The following is a 19,269-nucleotide window of genomic DNA, read 5'->3' as shown; positions in this document are numbered from 1 at the left end:
CCTTAAATTGGCCAATTTTTGGAATGAAAATCCATGAGAAACGCAGACATCTTCTTTGATCAACATTAAGCAAACCATCAGAGGAAGATCTGAAATTTGGCCTCATTCCAAAAATTAAGATTGTTGCTTTTTGTCTGATTATGTTTGCGGATTTTTTTTAATAAAAAAAATATCAGAGTAAGAAAGTAATAGCCAAGAGATATAGACGTTTTCCATTTTTCAGGAAAATATTTAGCAAATGTGAGGACTTTCTAATTGGCCATTGGTTTCCGAACTGTCAATCATTAATTACCGTTTGCTGTCTGGATGGTAACTTCAAGATGAATTGTTTTAAATTATTATCAACAGGAGTTTGAAATTTGATTGAACCATATGTTTTCTGCAGAAAAAATTCTCTTTGCAGGCCTGGCTTAAAGCCGTGTAGAATAGGAAACCGTATTTTATTCATAGCTTTCTTTCTTTCTGGTTCATCGCGGTGGATTTCCTGTTGCGAAGTAAATAAATGATCGAATATAGCCAATCAGAATCAAGTGTTGCTAATCTTCAAAATAAGAATTAATTACGTTCCAATATACGAAGAAAGTTCCGAAAAAGTTTATTTACCCTAATTTTAAGTAAACATAATCACAATTTGTATCCATTAAGGTGGTTTTCGGCTTAAAATTTTTAAGTTTTCTAGACAATTGTTAACTGAATACGAACTGATTTGACGTCAATGACATCAGACGAAAAACTTGTTAAATGAGCTTCAAAAAAACCTTGCCGTCTAAGTTTCACTTGTTGCTTAGTACTTTATATGGCTTACTGTTAAAATTTGCTTACTGTTGAAAACGTTAGACTTATGAGTTGAATCCTCTAACTACTGATCGTTTTATCAGAGTTTTATATGGTGCCGCTCCTTGCTTGAGCCGTCTTTTTTGTATATTATTTACGTTCTTTTCCTTTTCGTGTATCAAATTTCATTGCACAACAATGACCACAGTAATTGAACCGAGGAAATTAATGGCGCTGTGGTTAATTATGGCGCTGAAGTGGACCACTTTGGAAGTCCAGTGATTTGGACTACACAGTCAGTCGGTCATTAATTTGACAGTTCCAAATCGCCAAAGTTTCAGAAACCCCGATTATATGAAGATATACATTGTGTTATGCACCGAACAGCTCAATATAACCTCCTGGGGTGAGAAAAAAAATTGTTGCTTTCATTAGACCAGTCGCTGGCAGGAAGCAGAAAGTCCAGGGACAGCGACTGACAGTGCTTCTCAAAAAGAACATTAGGCAGCTCGAGCAAAAAACATGAATGGCCAGTCAAGGGCTGGACAGAAAATCAAATGCATGATCTCAACATCGCTGGATGGAAAACTGTAAGACAAAATTTTTCGCAAACCATCTTGCAGTAAATGTTCTTTTTTGAAATTAGACGGCAAGAAACCCAACCCGTGAATTTTTTTTGCATATTTGGGGAGTAGAATTAAACTAATCTTTTTAGAAAACATTGGTAAGGGGGCCCCACAAAAAACAGTTTTGGTGACGTTTTCGGTAGATTTACCGACAATTTAAAAAAATGATATAGTCGGTTCGTATATCAAAAAATAACCTCTGATATAGAGGAATTTCAGAAAACATTCAAAAATTGCGGAGTTCTTAAAATTTCGGTATAGAAAATTGCGGAAATCTTAATTTAAGATTTCCGTATTGAAAGTAGCGGAACTTTTAAGATTTCCGTATTGAAAATCGCGGAATTCTTAACTTAAGATTTTCGTATTGAAAATAGCGGAATTCTTCAACTAAATTTTTCAGTTTTGAAAATTTTTGGTCTAATTTGAGGCAATTCAAAAAATTATAAAAATTTTTACGGAATGTTGATAAACAGCATTTTCGAGCAAAAAACTGTGCAATATAATGGATTACCGTTCTGTATTCAAGAAATTGCAAAAATATTGACGAAAAACAGAGAAAAATTGGACATAAGCAGACAGTTTTGACAAAATTGTCAAAATTCAATTTCTCCCACAAGAAGGTTCGTTAACTGTCTGAAACTGAATAAACAGAAACAGTGTTTTTTGATGTCACGTGTTATTATGTTAAAACAGCCGAGAGGTTATTGAGACTACCCAGGCGTCGATATAATTGTATATATATATATATATATATATATATATATATATATGTGTGTGTGTGTGTAAGTGTGTGTTTGTGTAAATATATATATATATATATATATATATATATATATATATATATATATATGTATACTCATTTATATATATATATATATATATATATATATATATATATAATATATATATATATATATATATATATATATATATATATATATATACAGATTGGATATATTTAAGCTCTCTGTTCATACAAGGTCAATGTCCTATTTTAAGTTGATTATAATCAGACCACTGCCTACTCAAATAGGACCAAATGATGCATGATCAGACTCGTTATAGCAATTAAAACATTTAATAATTTTCACATGCTTAAACTCTTTTTATAAATTTTGTTATGATCGGAGTTTGTTGCATTCAATTTTTGATTCGTGTTTGTTTGGCTCAGAACGATTTTCTTGTATTTGCCCCCTTTATTATTTATACGGGTAATTTTGTGCCTGGCTCAAGAACGGCTGTGCTCGGTTTTTGCACTTCTTAAATTCCTAATGATTTTTTCCAAGAAACGAATAAACAAACCTTTAAAAATGTTTTTTGAAGCAACTAAACTTTTCCCGCAAGCTCATAAAAACACACCAGTAATTGAAAATGTAGTGTGGTTCAGAGTAACATCAGTATACAAAAGTCGCAGTACTCTATATTTTTGCTACTTTCATTTTGATCAAGTTGGTAAAATGGGGCACCAGAGAAACATTTTCAAGAAAATTTTTTTCAATTGTTAGCATGGTTGGCGTTGATTTAGGTAACGCTTAAACAAGCCCATTGAACATATTTTTTTTCTTTTTTTAAGCTTGCCATCAGACTTTGGCTCTTTCATAACCAGTCATTATCAATGTCTTGCTCGATTTCAGAGCTTGTCCTGGACCGTGAAAATTTTGAACGAAACTCCCCCCTGTGCTTTATTGATAGTCTGAATCAAAGTAATTTTGAACCACGACCTCATCATGGATGTGACAATAATGTTCAAGTCACATAGTTTGTTCTCTTAAATAGAAAGTTTCTTCGATCACTACATGCTAGCGTTTTCACGCATCAATGCTTTCCAGGAGTTGAGGGCTGGAATTGGCGTGAAGTAGCTCCCTACTTCAAAAGAGTGGAGGGATGTACATTCAAATGCAACGCAGACATCAGAGGAACTAGTGGACCCATGAAACTCACAAAACCCAAAGAGAAGAGTCACTTTGTATCAGCTGTACTCAAAGCGGCTGAACAGATGGGATACCCTGTTACTGAGTCAGTAAAAGTGATTTTTCACGTCCGTATTCAGAAATTTGTTGTTTTAGAGGTTATATTTTTATTAAACTCCTTTGCTATGTATCTCTTTAGACAATCTTATCAATTTTACAAGCTATAAACAATCGCATAATCTCAACATTCTCACCACTGTAAATTATGAAGAGTACAAACAATTAAAGGCTACCATTTTTTCTACATACTTCGCCCGAAAAAACCCAATGAATAGCCGTTTTATGTTTTCAAATCAGTAGATAAGGATATTTAAATTAATAGCTTTCTTCGCTTTCTTTTTCATTTCGGTTTTTTCTCATTTTGACTTCCCGGGTCGACATTTTGTCGAAAAAAAAATATACGAATTACATTGATTAGTGGCGCAAAGCTGTTGAAATTTTTACGATTTGAGACTTCTCACAAATTTTTTCATTCACCTGAATTAAAAAAATCTCCGTTCCCGGGTTTCATCATCTGTCCTCCAGCATATCAACCACTTCTTCTTCCACTGCTCCACCTGCCACTTTTGTTTTTGATATTTCTTTTCAATTTGAATAGGATTTACTCGACTTTATGGAAAACATTATGCGTTAAAATTTAGTAAGATTTGCGGTTTCTAGTGGTAAAATTTCTATTATCACCGCTTAGGCCTTAAAAAATAGTTCATTGCTAGCTACATTCAGCGGTGAATATAAAAACTTCACCGCTAAGAACCGCGAAGCTTGCAAATATTCACGGATCAAAAAATTAGATTGCACAGTTTTCAGTAGTGAAGATTTTGCTTTCACCAATTTCACCGCCTTCAGCGCTAAGTATTTTTATTAAACTCCTTTGATTATATTTTTATTAAACTCCTTTGCTATGTATCTCTTTAGACAATCTTATCACTTTAACAAGCTATAAACAATCGCATAATCTCAACATTCTCACCACTGCAAATTATGAAGAGTACAAACAATTAAATGCTACAATTTTTTCTACATACTTCGCCCGAAAAAACCCAACGAATAGCCGAATTGTGTTTTCAAATCAGTAGATAAAGATAAATTGAATCAATAGCTTTCTTCGGTTTCTTTTTCATTTCGGTTTTTTCTCATTTTGACTTCCTGGGTCGACATTTTGTCGAAAAAAATATACGAATTACATTGATTAGTGGCGCAAAGCTGTTGAATTTTTTACGATCTGAGATTTTTCACAAATTTTTTCATTCACCTGAATTAAAAAAATCTCCGTTCCCGGGTTTCATCATCTGTCCTCCAGCATATCAACCACTTCTTCTTCCACTGCTCCACCTGCCACTTTTGTTTTTGATATTTCTTTTCAATTTGAATAGGATTTACTCGACTTTATGGAAAACATTATGCGTTAAAATTTAGAAAGATTTGCGGTTTCTAGTGGTAAAATTTCTATTATCACCGCTTAGGCCTTAAAAAATAGTTCATTGCTAGCTACATTCAGCGGTGAAAACAAAAACTTCACTGCTAAGAACCGCGAAGCTTGCAGATATTCACGGATCAAAAAATTAGATGGCACAGTTTTCAGTAGTGAAGATTTTGCTTTCACCAATTGCATTCAGCGCTAAGTAAAGCAACATTTTTTGCATCCACTTAACACTTTCACAAAAGATCTCAGAAATTTGGTCATTTTTGTGCTCTGACCCCTTAACCCGGGTTTGATTCCTTAACACCTCAATTTCCTACTAAAAACGGAATTAATCTATCTAATTAGAGTGAAATAAGAGAGACGCTCAATGACATCAATTTCACACTATAATACAAAATATATACAAAGAAAAAAATTAAAAACAATCGTTATCTAGGTTTGTTTTATGATATTTTAATTTTTTGGCCACTTTTATAGTTTCTCTTTAAATTTCGTTTCAACCATCAAACCTTTTTGCACGAATTTTGAAGTTATTATGTAATTTTTTTTAACTTTTTTCAAATTGTTCAACACAAACTCTCAGCAGAACTTGTTGAAAACCTTTCTTTGGTTTTGGCTCAAACATAACATTTTGTTGCAAAAAATGTCTTCAAAATATACAGAGCTATGATAATTTTCATTTTTAAAAAAATTCAGGAACATAAATTTTATTTTATAGTGTTTACGCCAATCAAAAAGAATTATATTCAGCTGTTTGTATTTCATCATGAAACCTGAAGAATTGGCTACCTTAAATTGGCCAATTTTTGGAATGAAAATCCATGAGAAACGCAGACATCTTCTTTGATCAACATTAAGCAAACCATCAGAGGAAGATCTGAAATTTGGCCTCATTCCAAAAATTAAGATTGTTGCTTTTTGTCTGATTATGTTTGCGGATTTTTTTTAATAAAAAAAATATCAGAGTAAGAAAGTAATAGCCAAGAGATATAGACGTTTTCCATTTTTCAGGAAAATATTTAGCAAATGTGAGGACTTTCTAATTGGCCATTGGTTTCCGAACTGTCAATCATTAATTACCGTTTGCTGTCTGGATGGTAATTTCAAGATGAATTGTTTTAAATTATTATCAACAGGAGTTTGAAATTTGATTGAACCATATGTTTTCTGCAGAAAAAATTCTCTTTGCAGGCCTGGCTTAAAGCCGTGTAGAATAGGAAACCGTATTTTATTCATAGCTTTCTTTCTTTCTCGTTCATCGCGTTGGATTTCCTGTTGCGAAGTAAATAAATGATCGAATATAGCCAATCAGAATCAAGTGTTGCTAATCTTCAAAATAAGAATTAATTACGTTCCAATATACGAAGAAAGTTCCGAAAAAGTTTATTTACCCTAATTTTAAGTAAACATAATCACAATTTGTATCCATTAAGGTGGTTTTCGGCTTATAATTTTTAAGTTTTCCAGACAATTGTTAACTGAATACGAACTGATTTGACGTCAATGACATCAGACGAAAAACTTGTTAAATGAGCTTCAAAAAAACCTTGCCGTCTAAGTTTCACTTGTTGCTTAGTACTTTATATGGCTTAATGTTAAAATTTGCTTACTGTTGAAAACGTTAGACTTATGAGTTGAATCCTCTAACTACTGATCGTTTTATCAGAGTTTTATATGGTGCCGCTCCTTGCTTGAGCCGTCTTTTTTGTATATTATTTACGTTCTTTTCCTTTTCGTGTATCAAATTTCATTGCACAACAATGACTACAGTAATTGAACCGAGGAAATTAATGGCGCTGTGGTTAATTATGGCGCTGAAGTGGACCACTTTGGAAGTCCAGTGATTTGGATTACACAGTCAGTCGGTCATTAATTTGACAGTTCCAAATCGCCAAAGTTTCAGAAACCCCGATTATATGAAGATATACATTGTGTTATGCACCAAACAGCTCAATATAACCTCCTGGGGTGAGAAAAAAAATTGTTGCTTTCATTAGACCAGTCGCTGGCAGGAAGCAGAAAGTCCAGGGACAGCGACTGACAGTGCTTCTCAAAAAGAACATTAGGCAGCTCGAGCAAAAAACATGAATGGCCAGTCAAGGGCTGGACAGAAAATCAAATGCATGATCTCAACATCGCTGGATGGAAAACTGTAAGACAAAATTTTTCGCAAACCATCTTGCAGTAAATGTTCTTTTTTGAAATTAGACGGCAAGAAACCCAACCCGTGAATTTTTTTTGCATATTTGGGGAGTAGAATTAAACTAATCTTTTTAGAAAACATTGGTAAGGGGGCCCCACAAAAAACAGTTTTGGTGACGTTTTCGGTAGATTTACCGACAATTTAAAAAAATGATATAGTCGGTTCGTATATCAAAAAATAACCTCTGATATAGAGGAATTTCAGAAAACATTCAAAAATTGCGGAGTTCTTAAAATTTCGGTATAGAAAATTGCGGAAATCTTAATTTAAGATTTCCGTATTGAAAGTAGCGGAACTTTTAAGATTTCCGTATTGAAAATCGCGGAATTCTTAACTTAAGATTTTCGTATTGAAAATAGCGGAATTCTTCAACTAAATTTTTCAGTTTTGAAAATTTTTGGTCTAATTTGAGGCAATTCAAAAAATTATAAAAATTTTTACGGAATGTTGATAAACAGCATTTTCGAGCAAAAAACTGTGCAATATAATGGATTACCGTTCTGTATTCAAGAAATTGCAAAAATATTGACGAAAAACAGAGAAAAATTGGACATAAGCAGACAGTTTTGACAAAATTGTCAAAATTCAATTTCTCCCACAAGAAGGTTCGTTAACTGTCTGAAACTGAATAAACAGAAAAAGTTGTGAACATTTTCACAACCTTCGGCCTACAAAAAATTATCTAGTTCCCATAATTTTTCTCGTCGCTCGTTTATGTACCGTTTCGTCCGCGTTCATTGTTTTGCCCTTCCATTCTCCAATTTTCCGTGTTCCGTTTTTTTTCAATAACGTCGCTCTCCCAAAACTTTGCTTTTTGTTTTCTCCGTCTACTTTTCCGGATTTCGATGTACTACGTTATATGTGAGGAAGTATATTGTTGTTTTTGCTGTAGTATGTTGAGTATGCTAGTATGCTGGTTTGCTGTTTAAGTCTTATAGCTTTCTAGGGGTGACTCAAGTTTAGTCTCGAAATACGGCTGGATTGTCCTTTACTAAATTACTAGCCCTCCTGCTGCAGTATATTGACTTTGTTAATGTGGGTTTGTGTATTCCTGTATGATTGCTAGTTGGTATAGTCCTGTTGACTTCTAGGGTGTGACTTAAGTTTATTCTCGAGTTACGGCTGGATTGCCTCTTGAGTTTTGCAACTGTCTTAGTCTACAAATACACTAATGTAGTTTATTCAATTTTGCGGTAGTTCGCTTAATACCGTTAGTATGCTGATTGTTGGTTTTGGTTTGGGTTTTGCTAGGATGTGACTTAAATTTATTCTGGAGTTACGGCTAGTAAATTTCTCGACCTTTTCATCCTTTTAGTGTACTACTGCATTGCCGTAAATTAATTTGTTGCTATATTAAGTCCCATAATGAAGTATGCTAGATTGTCTCGCAATAACTTCTCTCCTTCTTCCTAGGGTAAGACTTAAGTTTGTTTTGGAGTTACGGCTAGGTTGTTTGCTTGAGTTTTGCTGTTGTCTGCTAACAAAGTTCTTTCCAACCTCATTTCCCGCTCGTTCTTTCCGTCCGTCCCGTTTCCGTTTCGCCGCGCACTGCTCGCTCGACTTTCCGTCCGTGACTTTTCTGTTTCGTCGCGAGTTTCTCGCTCGACTTCCTGTCCATCTCGTTTCTGTTCCGTCGCGCACTGCTCGCTCGAGGTCTCGTCTGCCCCGCTTGCGTTGCGTCGCGCGTTGCTCGCTCGACTTCCCGTCCGTAACGTTTCCGCTTTGTCGCGCGTTGCTCGCTCGACGTCCCGTTTGTCCTTCATCCCCTGCCGCGTTGAGCGCATAGCGTTCATTGCTCCTTTTCTGTTCTGTCGGTCTCTGTGTTTTCGACTATCCTTTCTGCTCTTTAGGCGGTTTGTTTCACAGACTGTCTACAGTGTGCCGGGTTTTGGTGCCTTTTGCATTGGGTTATTTTTGCGTGAATTTGGGTGGTTTGGAGTGTGTTCATAATAGATAACCGTCTGCAGTGGTAGTTTTGCTGGTTTTTTGGAAATAGTTACATCGTGATGTTTAATAGTTTTGATCAAAAATTCAAACAGTTGTCCGCTGCCAGGTCAAAAGGTGAAGCTGAATTGCATGCTATACATGAAGATATTCTTCATTTTTTTAATAGTCAAAGTGTGCGAGTGAAAATTGAACGCCTAGTAACAAAGTGCAACGAAGACTTTATGACGGTTGTAGACAAAAATGAAGACTCGATTGCGTTTGCCGGAAAAACGGAGAATCAAAGTGCACTTGTTCCTTCATTAGAGTCCTAATTGGAAACAATGACAACCAAGAACGGCAAGATCCTCACTTCAGCACGAAACTACATCAGCTCTGCTGATGATAAATTGAGTGAGTTTCAGGAACGGAGGGCTTCTATTCGTTCTAGAGTTTCCTCACTGATGGCCTCATCAAAAAGATCTAGTCAACGTAAAGAAGATTACGTAATTGCTAAAATGAAGAGCGAGGAGATTGAAAAACAAAATGAGGCAGCCGTTCGCCTCGCTAAACAGAAAAAGCAAATGGAATTAGATGAACTGGAGAAAAACATCAGGAAACTGTTGGCAGAGGCAACTCTGCAAGAATTTGAATTGCTCGACACCGTTTCTAAAGGTAGCCACTCTGAAACCACTGCAAGTTCCAGGAGCTCAATGAGAAGTGAAAAGGCTGTCCAGGACTAGATCAACACCTCACTTGCTTTAAGTTTTAACAAGGAGGAGAAAAAAGGTGAACGAGAGGTTTCGAAAGACTCTCCAGAATGACCTAGCCACAGCAACGACTAAGCAGTGAAAGATCACAACACTGACATTTCAAGGGATTCTTTTCCAAAAAATTGTCGAGGCAATTACAATTTAAGCAATGAGAACTTGCAGCAACTCTACCCCTATTATACCCCATTTGAAAATTTTGTGGCTGCCGCTAACACAGGCGTTGTACCAGGAGCACCTACGGGCGCAAAAGAATGAAATAGGCCAACAAGCCAATCAGAATAATGCGTTCGAGTTCTTTCCACACGCAGAGCTTCAAACCTTACAATCCAGGGGACCTGAAACATCGAGTCTGCCTAAAAATAATTCGGCCCAGCGTATATGCTCCCGACAACAAATTATTTTTGTCCCCCGAGCACCAAACGCCACTCTTACTCTTTTTCCGAAAACAAATTTTCCATCCCCCGTAATAAATGTTCCCTTGCACCCAAGCGCCCCACCAAGTCCAAACACTCAACAGCACAACTCCGAACCCGCGCATCCTAATGACTTTTCCATTCCGCACCCAGTTTTTGCTCCTAACCTCACTGCTCCCATGCCACACGCCCTTTGATTAATCATTCTCTTGGATTATTGTCCCTATTGGCCAAAACTTTGTGCCAAATATGAGTGAGTGGCGTTTTCCACAGCACAGACCGTCAACAGTCAACCAAGACATTAATACCGTGAATAGTCTACCTCCAAATGTACAAGCTCATTTTTTGCCCTCAAGCAAATATTTTCCACAACGAATATATCCGAATTCGCCCATTTTGATTGATATGCATTCACCATCCGGCATACAACAGGAAAACCTGATCGCAAATGGTAGTAACGTATTACCTGGTCTAGCCACTCCGCTTTTTCAGCCAACTTACCCCTATATTGGGCCCACTCCGTTGAGTTGAAGTGGTCCGCAGCTGTCTGCACCTGCCCCTCCAATACCGGACAATGCGTCATTGATTAGGGAATTAGCTGATGCAATAACCAGAAGGAAAAATGACCCCTTGCCCGAATGGAAACTTGCTCAGTATAATGGCGATCCATTACAATGGCCCGAGAGTTATGGTAAATTCAAAAGCGCGATTGACTCGCAGTCGCCCGCTCATGACGTTAAATTGACGTACTTTAAAACACTCGCCACTGGTAAAGCAAGGATTGCAGTCGCAGAGTTTGCATACTGTGATTTAATGTACAAAGATGTACTAAGCACTTTAGAACGTAAATTTGGCCAGCCAGAGGCAGTCGTAAGTGAACAATTGGATAAACTAAACAATTTTCCACCTCTTAAAATGCACAATAGTGATAACATCATTAACTGTTATGCAGCCATATCCGGCCTCGTTGGGGTTTTCAAGTCAGTATCATTTGATACTGACTTGAAGAGCGCTTCAATACTTAACCAAGCGGTACAGAATTTACCACCAAACATGAAAGAGTCGTGGTCTTTCTTTACAGTTAAGAAGCATTGGGTTAAGCCTACCCTGCTTGACTTTAACGATTGGCTTAAAGAAAAGGCTGAGGCCCAGGAGCTTTTGAACCAAAGCGCAATCAGGGCAAGAACTGAAGATAACAGCACTTCAGTAACCGAGGCCAAAACAGCCTCAAAGTAGATTGCATCAAATTCACAAAAAAGGGAAACATGGAAGCAAATGCCATCTTCTTCCACCAACACTTACTCTCGCTGCATTATGTGCAAATGTAACCACCGGTTATGGAAAGTTTTCAAGAAAAAGACTCCAACCCAGACAACTAAGTTGGTGGCGGATAAAAAACTTTGCGTTTCGTGCTTACGCAATACGTGCACATTCCGCCAGTGCCCTCAACCAAAAAAGTGCCGAGTGGAAGGGTGTAATAGTTTGCATAACACACTATTGCATGGAGCAGAAAGGGTTTTCCCAACAAAACAGTCAACAAATTCCCATACAATTCAGCCTTCTGGCAACATAGTTCAAAGTAAAGCTACTACTGGTCAACACCCGCCTAATAAGACCACCACGATGTCATCTGTTACTGATGTTAAGGGGCTCCTTCAGGTGACTGAACTTCAGTTGGTCATTTAGTCCGGTCTAGATACCAAGGCTTTAGTTTTGTGTGATCCCGCCTGTAATAACTCTTGGGTGGCCGGTAGTCTCGCAGATAGACTCGGTTTAAACGGTAATGCACTAGAGCTAACTGTCAAGAGCATTAATACCGAAGAAGTAGTTGGTACTAGGGTTGTTAAAATTACTGTGAAACCAGGAGAGCATCAGAATTATCATCAACCATTTCGTTAAAGAGATTCTGAACGTCGGCTTAGATATAATTAACGTACAGGACCCACAGGAGACTTAACCACACTTAGCAATCCTTGATCCCGTGACATATTCTTATAAAGACATTGAGATAATACTCGGACAAGAAGTCTACCATGCCATCCGCGCGTTAGAATACTTCTCTGCCGATGAGAAGCGCTCACGCTTTGCCGCACGCTTACCCATAGGTTGGGTCTTAAGCGGTTCGTTACCATCAAGTTCGTGTTTAGCCTCAACGTGCTTTGAAGTGAATATCGAACATGACAATGAGTTAGCAGTCAAGTAAGGTCTTCGTACGACAGTGAATCTTTCGTGGTAAACAAGCAGGTAGACTCAAGATCTGCAGCAGACGCAAGGGCTCACGAAATCTTCGAGAATACGACGGTACACAATGGCTTGAGATGCAATGTCGGAATGCTGTGGGCAGCAGACAACACCAAGCTCCCAAATAATTAGTTCTCCTCCCTTGTGCAACTAAAATTTCTGGAACACCGATTGGCCAAGGACGAAGACCTCAGAGAGAAGTATACTAGTACCATTAGGAAAGATCTAAGTAAGGGGTATGTAATTGAGGTTCCAGACGCTCACAAGGTTTAGAGCCGGTCTGATAAAGAGTGGTACCTACCCCACCATCCGGTTTTCAAACCCGAACAGACCACTAAGGTGCGGAGGGTGTTCAATGGAGCAGCAAAATTCCACGGTTCCTCGCTAAATAATTTATTGCTCAATGGCCCTGATCTGCTCCAAAACCTGTTTATGTACTTCTTCGCTTCCGAAAACAACAGCCATATGCCGTCTCTGCCGACATCGAGGGAATGTTTCTAAAGGTTGGTGTATTACCATCAGATCAACCATCACTTCGTTTTCTGTGGCGGGAGGACCCCACAACTAACGCTGTAGTGTATCAATATACGCGTCATATATTCGGGGCTAAAGACTCGCCCACAAGCGCTAATTATGCATTACAACGCACAGCGAGAGACAACGCAAAAGTTTACCCTGAAGCTGCAAAAGCCGTTCTTGAAAACTTTTAAATGGACGATTAGCTTGACTCAATGGAGTCTCCTGAGAAACCCATCAATAGATCGAAGGAATTGGTACATCTTCTCCATCTCGCTGGGTTCAAGCTAACAAAGTTTGTAAGCAATGTACCAAATCTGGTTGATCGAATTGATGGTGCTCTTTAACCAACTGAGCCCAAGGTCATTGTTTCATGCCAGGAAGATTCATCGCATGTACTTGGGCTAAAGTGGGACTACACTAATGACACTTTAAATGTGAGCAGTTGAACAAACTGCACTATCACAAAGTCACTCACACAGCGCTCGGTCCTAAGTCTTGTCTCGAAAGTCTTTGACCCTATTGGTTTTGTCGCACCGTTTACTGTTGGTGCCCGACTGCTCTTAAAAGACATCTGGCGTGTCACAGCACAACATTGGGATGATGAGCTCACGCAAGAAAAAGTTCAAAGATTTTTGGTTGGAAATGCGGACCTACCAAAGCTTTAAAACATCAAAATCCCTCGAAGTTAATTTACTATACCCTTTGATAATATAGAATGGCATATGTTGGGTGACAGTTCCCAGGATATTTTTAATGTCGTCGCATTTTTTCGAGCCCGAGTAACAACTCCTACGGGCGAGGTAAAAACAGAGCTTGCGTTTGTATTAGGGAAAATCGCGTGGCGCCAACAAAAGTAGTGACTGTTCCAAATTTGGAATTGCAAGCTGCCCTAATTGCCGCTCGACTGAAGAACGAAATTGTTTGGGCACTTACTGTAACTGTTAACCAAATATTCATGTGGACAGACAGCATGACCGTTCTCCAATGGACTATCTCTATCTAATGAAAAGCAAACCATCTTCGTTGCAAACCGTGTTTGCGAAATTTTGGAGTTTACTAGCATTGACCAATGGAAGCACGTGGAAACTAAGGATAATCCAGCTGACAATGGCACGGGTGGAATGTCCGCCGAAATTTTGCAACTAAGCAGCTGTGTCAAAGGTCCACATTTCTTATCTAAATCAAGTTTTCCTTTCGTATCGAACAAAGACGTCATATCAAGCTCGGCCTCAACCAAGCAGTCACTATAGAAGACACTGTATCTCTCGCTACATCTGTTAACAAACAGTCAACTCCCACTCCGTCGTTATTCCCATATGGTAAGTTTAATTCTTATCAAAAGTACTTACGCATTGCAGCATACGAGCTCCGACTTTTGCCGAAACACGCCGGCTACTGTAACTTCGATGGTAATTTTACTGACCCTACTGAGGTTGACGAAGCCGAGCGCCATCTCCAGTACTTGGTGCAAGGAGAGTCTTTTGAAACCGAAAGTAAATATCTTCTTGATAAAAACTCTGTTAAACGGAACAGCCGAATCGCTCCACATTCACTGTTCTTTAGTCCAAATGGCTAATCCGTTCCTCGGGTCGCATCAAGCGGTTAATGGAAGTTGGGTTTAACGTAAAGTATATAATCATATTAGATGCGTGTTCCGTTTGTAAAACTGTTCCTCGAACACACCCACGTAAAGCATTGTCATCAAGGCATTAAATACCTAAGATCAATTGTGCATGAACACTCTACAGTACTGAAACTAAGATCATCTTTGCGTTCCATCAAAGCACAATGCCTGAGATGCCGCGAATTCCAAGCTGTAACTATGCAACCGATCATGTCTGACTTACCTAAGGAGAGACTTGCTTACCAGTCTCCTCCCTTCACAAACACTAGCGTTGACTACTTTGGGCCGTTTTATGCTACTGTACGCCGTACTACTGAGAAAAAGTGGGGCTTCCTCTTTACCTGTCTCACTACTAACGCTGTCCATGTCGAGATAGTTACAGTTCTTGTGTTATGGGAGTTGAGCGGTTTGTGTCACGTAGGGGTACACATTCCATAATTTGCTCCGACAATGGCACTAACTTTATTGGAGCGGAGAAAAAACTCCGAGAAAAGGTCGAAAAGTGGAACATTGTCAATATTGCAGCAGAGCTTGCTCACGAAGGTATAAAGTGGAGGATCGATCCACACAGCGCACCACATCAGGGTAGTATCTGGGAGAAGTTGGTATGCAGTTTCAATCGCATCTTTTATACTATTCTTGGCACGCGTCGCCTCACGAATGAAATACTGCATGCTACCTTCTGTCTCGTGGAGAATACTCTCAATTCGCGTCCTTTAACACCCGTAAGCGCTGATCCGTGCAATTTGAACGCTATAACGACTAACCACTTTCTTTTAGGAGGAAACTCTACCGGTATTCCGTCACTTGTCGGCAATAATGGATATGATAATCGTGCACAGTCGTAAGCTAATGCCATCTGTTCCCCTTGGAAAAGAGAGTACGTGCCAACGCGGAGGATGTTACGAGCCTGAGGATGTTACGAATTAAATAAAAGAACGATTTTTTCCAATCAAGTTCGTGTATTTCTAATCTTTAAATTTAGAATTAAATACGTTCCATTATACGTAGAAAGTTCCGAAAAAGTTCATTTAACCTAATCTTAAGTAAATATAACCACGATTTGAATCGATTAAGGTGGTTTTCGGCTTAATTTTTATAGGTTTCCTAGACAACTGTTAACTGAATACGAACTGATTTGACGTCAATGACATCAGACGAAAAACCGGTTAAATGAGCAGCAAAAAATTTTACCGTCTAAGTTTCACTTGTTGCTTGGTATTTTTAATGGCTGACTGTTACACGTTGCTTACTGTTGAATACGTTTGACTTATGAATTGAATCCGCGAACTACTGATCGTTTTATCATAGTTTTTACATTTCCAGAAAATGAAAAGGAACTATTATTTCAAAAGTCATTCCAATATCAGCTCTAAATGGAAATATCTTTGCAAAAGAGGCAAAACAAACAGTTTTTTGATCACTAAACAATTGCAACTCTCGCAGTTCTTTCTTTAATCGCCAAAAATTTTTTCTTTACACTTTACTGCAAAGTTTTAAAATCATAACTCAGTTGAAAAGTTTTGATGGATTTCAGTTGCTTGCAAAAACTTAAATATAAAGTATAAAAAGTCAACTTTCTTGTAATTTTGGCTTTATGAGCTATTTTTACGGTTCTTTGACAAATTTTTTTTTTTATTATTTGCAAAAATTCATTGCCTTTTTTATACCTTCACTCAATTGCGTGTTGCTTGTTTCTTATTTGTTCTGACCCCATAGCATTCGAGAGGAAACCATTGTCTTCCATTCATAAAGGCCGGTACCCACCGTGTTCTAATCAACAAAAAGTTCAGCAAAGATTTTATTTAATGAGAGTGGTCGGAAATCTAATTGCGTCTCCAGATTACCAAGCCTCCTACTTATGTTTCATGGTGAACAAAGGTGACTTCAAAAACTGTCGACGCTGTATTTAACCTTCCGTAATCTTGGGCTTTTAAACTCATTATTCGAACATAAATTTAAACGAAAAAATTTTTATGAGAACTTTCATATAAAATGGTTTTCAGGTTCAAATATTTTAACCAAAGCACGGGGAGTCTGATAAAATTTACTTTTTAAATTGATCTGCTTTTATAATGCATGATTTTGATAATTGTTTGATTTTATAATGGTTATTTTATTGATCGTTTGTTTTACAAATTGAGTTATTGCGTCATATTTCTTACTTGCACATAGAGCAATGATTTTTGCATTCATATTAATTTTCCATTTACCGTAATTATATGAGCCACCGAGTATATAAAAATTGGCAATGCATATTATTTTTCGTATTTTCAAACTGGTTTGTATTTTTAGAGACTTGAACAGTGGCCAGATGGAGGGATTCGCCCCCCTGGAATCCCAGACTCACAAGGGAGTCAGACACAGTCCATCCCAGGGATACCTGCACCCAGTGCTGTCCAGAGAAAATCTCCATGTGTTGTGTAACACCCATGTTGCTAGAGTAAATGTGGATACGTCATACGCTACAGGTAATTAAATGTCTGTGAATTAAATTTTTTTAAATAAAATTGATTGCGATATGGATACCAAAATTAGACCTATTTTAAATGCTAATTCTAGCATCACCTATATACATACTTCTTATGAGTTCTCTGCTTCCTCGTTGGCCATTTTTAGTTAGCGGACTTTTTGATGGGTCAAATATGGGTGGAACATTTGATCAAAGATATGTTTTCTTGGATCTATTCTGTCCCCCCCCCCCCCTCCCCACCTTAGTAGCCTTTGCACCCCATGCGCACGTGCTAATTATTTTTACATAGTAACGTGATATATAACAGCATATAATTAGTAACTGGGGGCTTAAAAACACTGGGGGGGGGGGCGAAGCAGAATAGATCCGTCTTTTACACATTTAGGCCCAGAATACAGTTCAAAAAGGTCTATACTTAAAAAAATACATCTATACAGTTCATAAACGTCGTTTTTTAAACAATATTTGATAGTTTTGTCTGGTTTCATTAAGTGGTTTATTCTAATTGCAATATATTTTTAATGTCACTTCGTTGATTCATCTATCAATTGATTTTATAGTTTTTCTACATAGGAGTTGAATTCTTTGACCGTGAGACACAAGAATTGAGACATGTGAGTGCTACGAAAGAAGTCATCCTGAGTTGCGGTGCACTGCTCTCACCCAAAATCCTTCTACTCTCAGGAATTGGACCCAAACAGGAGTTAGATGCACTTGGAATCGAAAGCAAACGCAACCTTCCTGGTGTTGGCAAGAATCTGCAGGTAACAATTTTTTGTTTTCGGTTTTGTTGGAGCAGTATATCTTGAGGCAAATCATATAGTAGAACTGTATGACATGGCAACACTGTTTTTAAGTGCTCTTCCTTCGAGGAAATTCATTCCATCCAACTAACATCCGATTATTTGTGATAACAATAATCTCTTATTCGTCGATTATTTAGTTAATACGCTCATAGTTGGCTTAAGAAGAGTTCTTTAATTACATCAATTTCTCCAATTACGAGTTCTATAATTACTTCTTCAGGTAACAGTTCATTTCAATAACTACAGGTTCATTGTTTTGAGCTTTCCTCGTTTTTGTGCAATCGAGCTGAGAAGCCACATATCATTGCTTAGATTGCATTTTTTGGGTGATTCTAAAATAAAAACAAAGTATTTGGTCCCCTCTCATTGGGTGAGGTAAAAAAGCACACGCCTCCCACCTTTTTGGTGAGCACCAACTTTCCTAAACTCCATTGGAGACCTTCATTCGTAGGAAGACCGCATTTCAACGAATTGCAATCACTAAACGTGACTGTAGCATTCTGTCAAAGAGATACATAGAAATTCTCTGCGATTAATACCATCTGCTGCTTGAAAATGTGGCTAAACCTAACGTTTCTTTAAAAAAAATCGAAGAAATACTTGTTTTTGTTACTATCCTATTTTGTGTGCCCAGACTATGAATGTTCTTTGTTCAAATACTCCAAATTTATTTAGATTTAGGTCTTATAACAAGTAAACATTTTGATCTTTTATGGCTGATCGAAATTTTTGGGGAATTTGCATCTTTTTGCGAAAAGTTATGTTATTGAAAAGCTTTGAGGAAGTGTTCCATTTGCTGGAAAAATCTCTAAATTTTGGTTTCTCACATAAATGAGGCTCAGTTTCTCTTTTTTTCCTCAAAATTTTCTCTTTGTCATTTGTTTTTCAAAACTAATAAGTGAATTGTAGTACAAATTGCTGCTACGTATTTGTTTAAAACGATGGAAAAGTTCACTTTTTTACGGAAAAAAATAAGAAACTTTTTTAAATAATTGATTTAATTGTATATGGTAATATGATGAAAAAAGTAAAAATTTCATCTTAATTTTCGGAAACATAAAATAAGAGCACGTTCTTTAGATTTCTGTTTCCTCGTAACTTCAAACCGTTTAAATTTTGGATCTGTGTTGCTTCGGGTCCCAGTGCATTTTTAATGGTTCCAGCTTTTTGCTATTTATCAAGCTGCAATGTAAAAACAAACCGCGCGCGACTTCTTGGCATGAATGTTATATGTATTCTAAGTAAGAGTGGTGGTTGTTGATAACATAAGGATAAGATAATAATTCTTTTGTTTTTGTGTTCCTATTGTTTTGTAAAATGGTAAATCACACTTAAAAAATGTTTTTCTGATTGTTATGATTTAATGATTACCAATGCTACGAAACAACCTGCTCTAACTGCTGTTAAAAATTTGATTGAAGACTCAGTTTTGTCATAAATTTTCAAAAACGAATTGTCAATATTACACCTCATTTTTCTCCCAATACATTTTTTCTAGGAT

The 19,269-nt window shown here is 37.4% G+C and overlaps 1 pseudogene; it reads left to right on the top strand.

Annotated features, from left to right (window-relative positions):
- Positions 1 to 3,229: 3,229 nt before the first annotated feature.
- Positions 3,230 to 17,739, top strand: LOC142355007 (choline dehydrogenase, mitochondrial pseudogene; annotated as a pseudogene).
- Positions 17,740 to 19,269: the final 1,530 nt, after the last annotated feature.

The sequence above is a fragment of the Convolutriloba macropyga genome, unplaced genomic scaffold (assembly GCF_964194025.1).
Source record: "Convolutriloba macropyga unplaced genomic scaffold, txConMacr16.3 SCAFFOLD_4927, whole genome shotgun sequence".
Lineage (NCBI taxonomy): Eukaryota > Metazoa > Xenacoelomorpha > Acoela > Convolutidae > Convolutriloba > Convolutriloba macropyga.
Note: the sequence above shows the minus strand (reverse complement) of the source record. Positions and strands in the feature narration are given on the sequence as shown.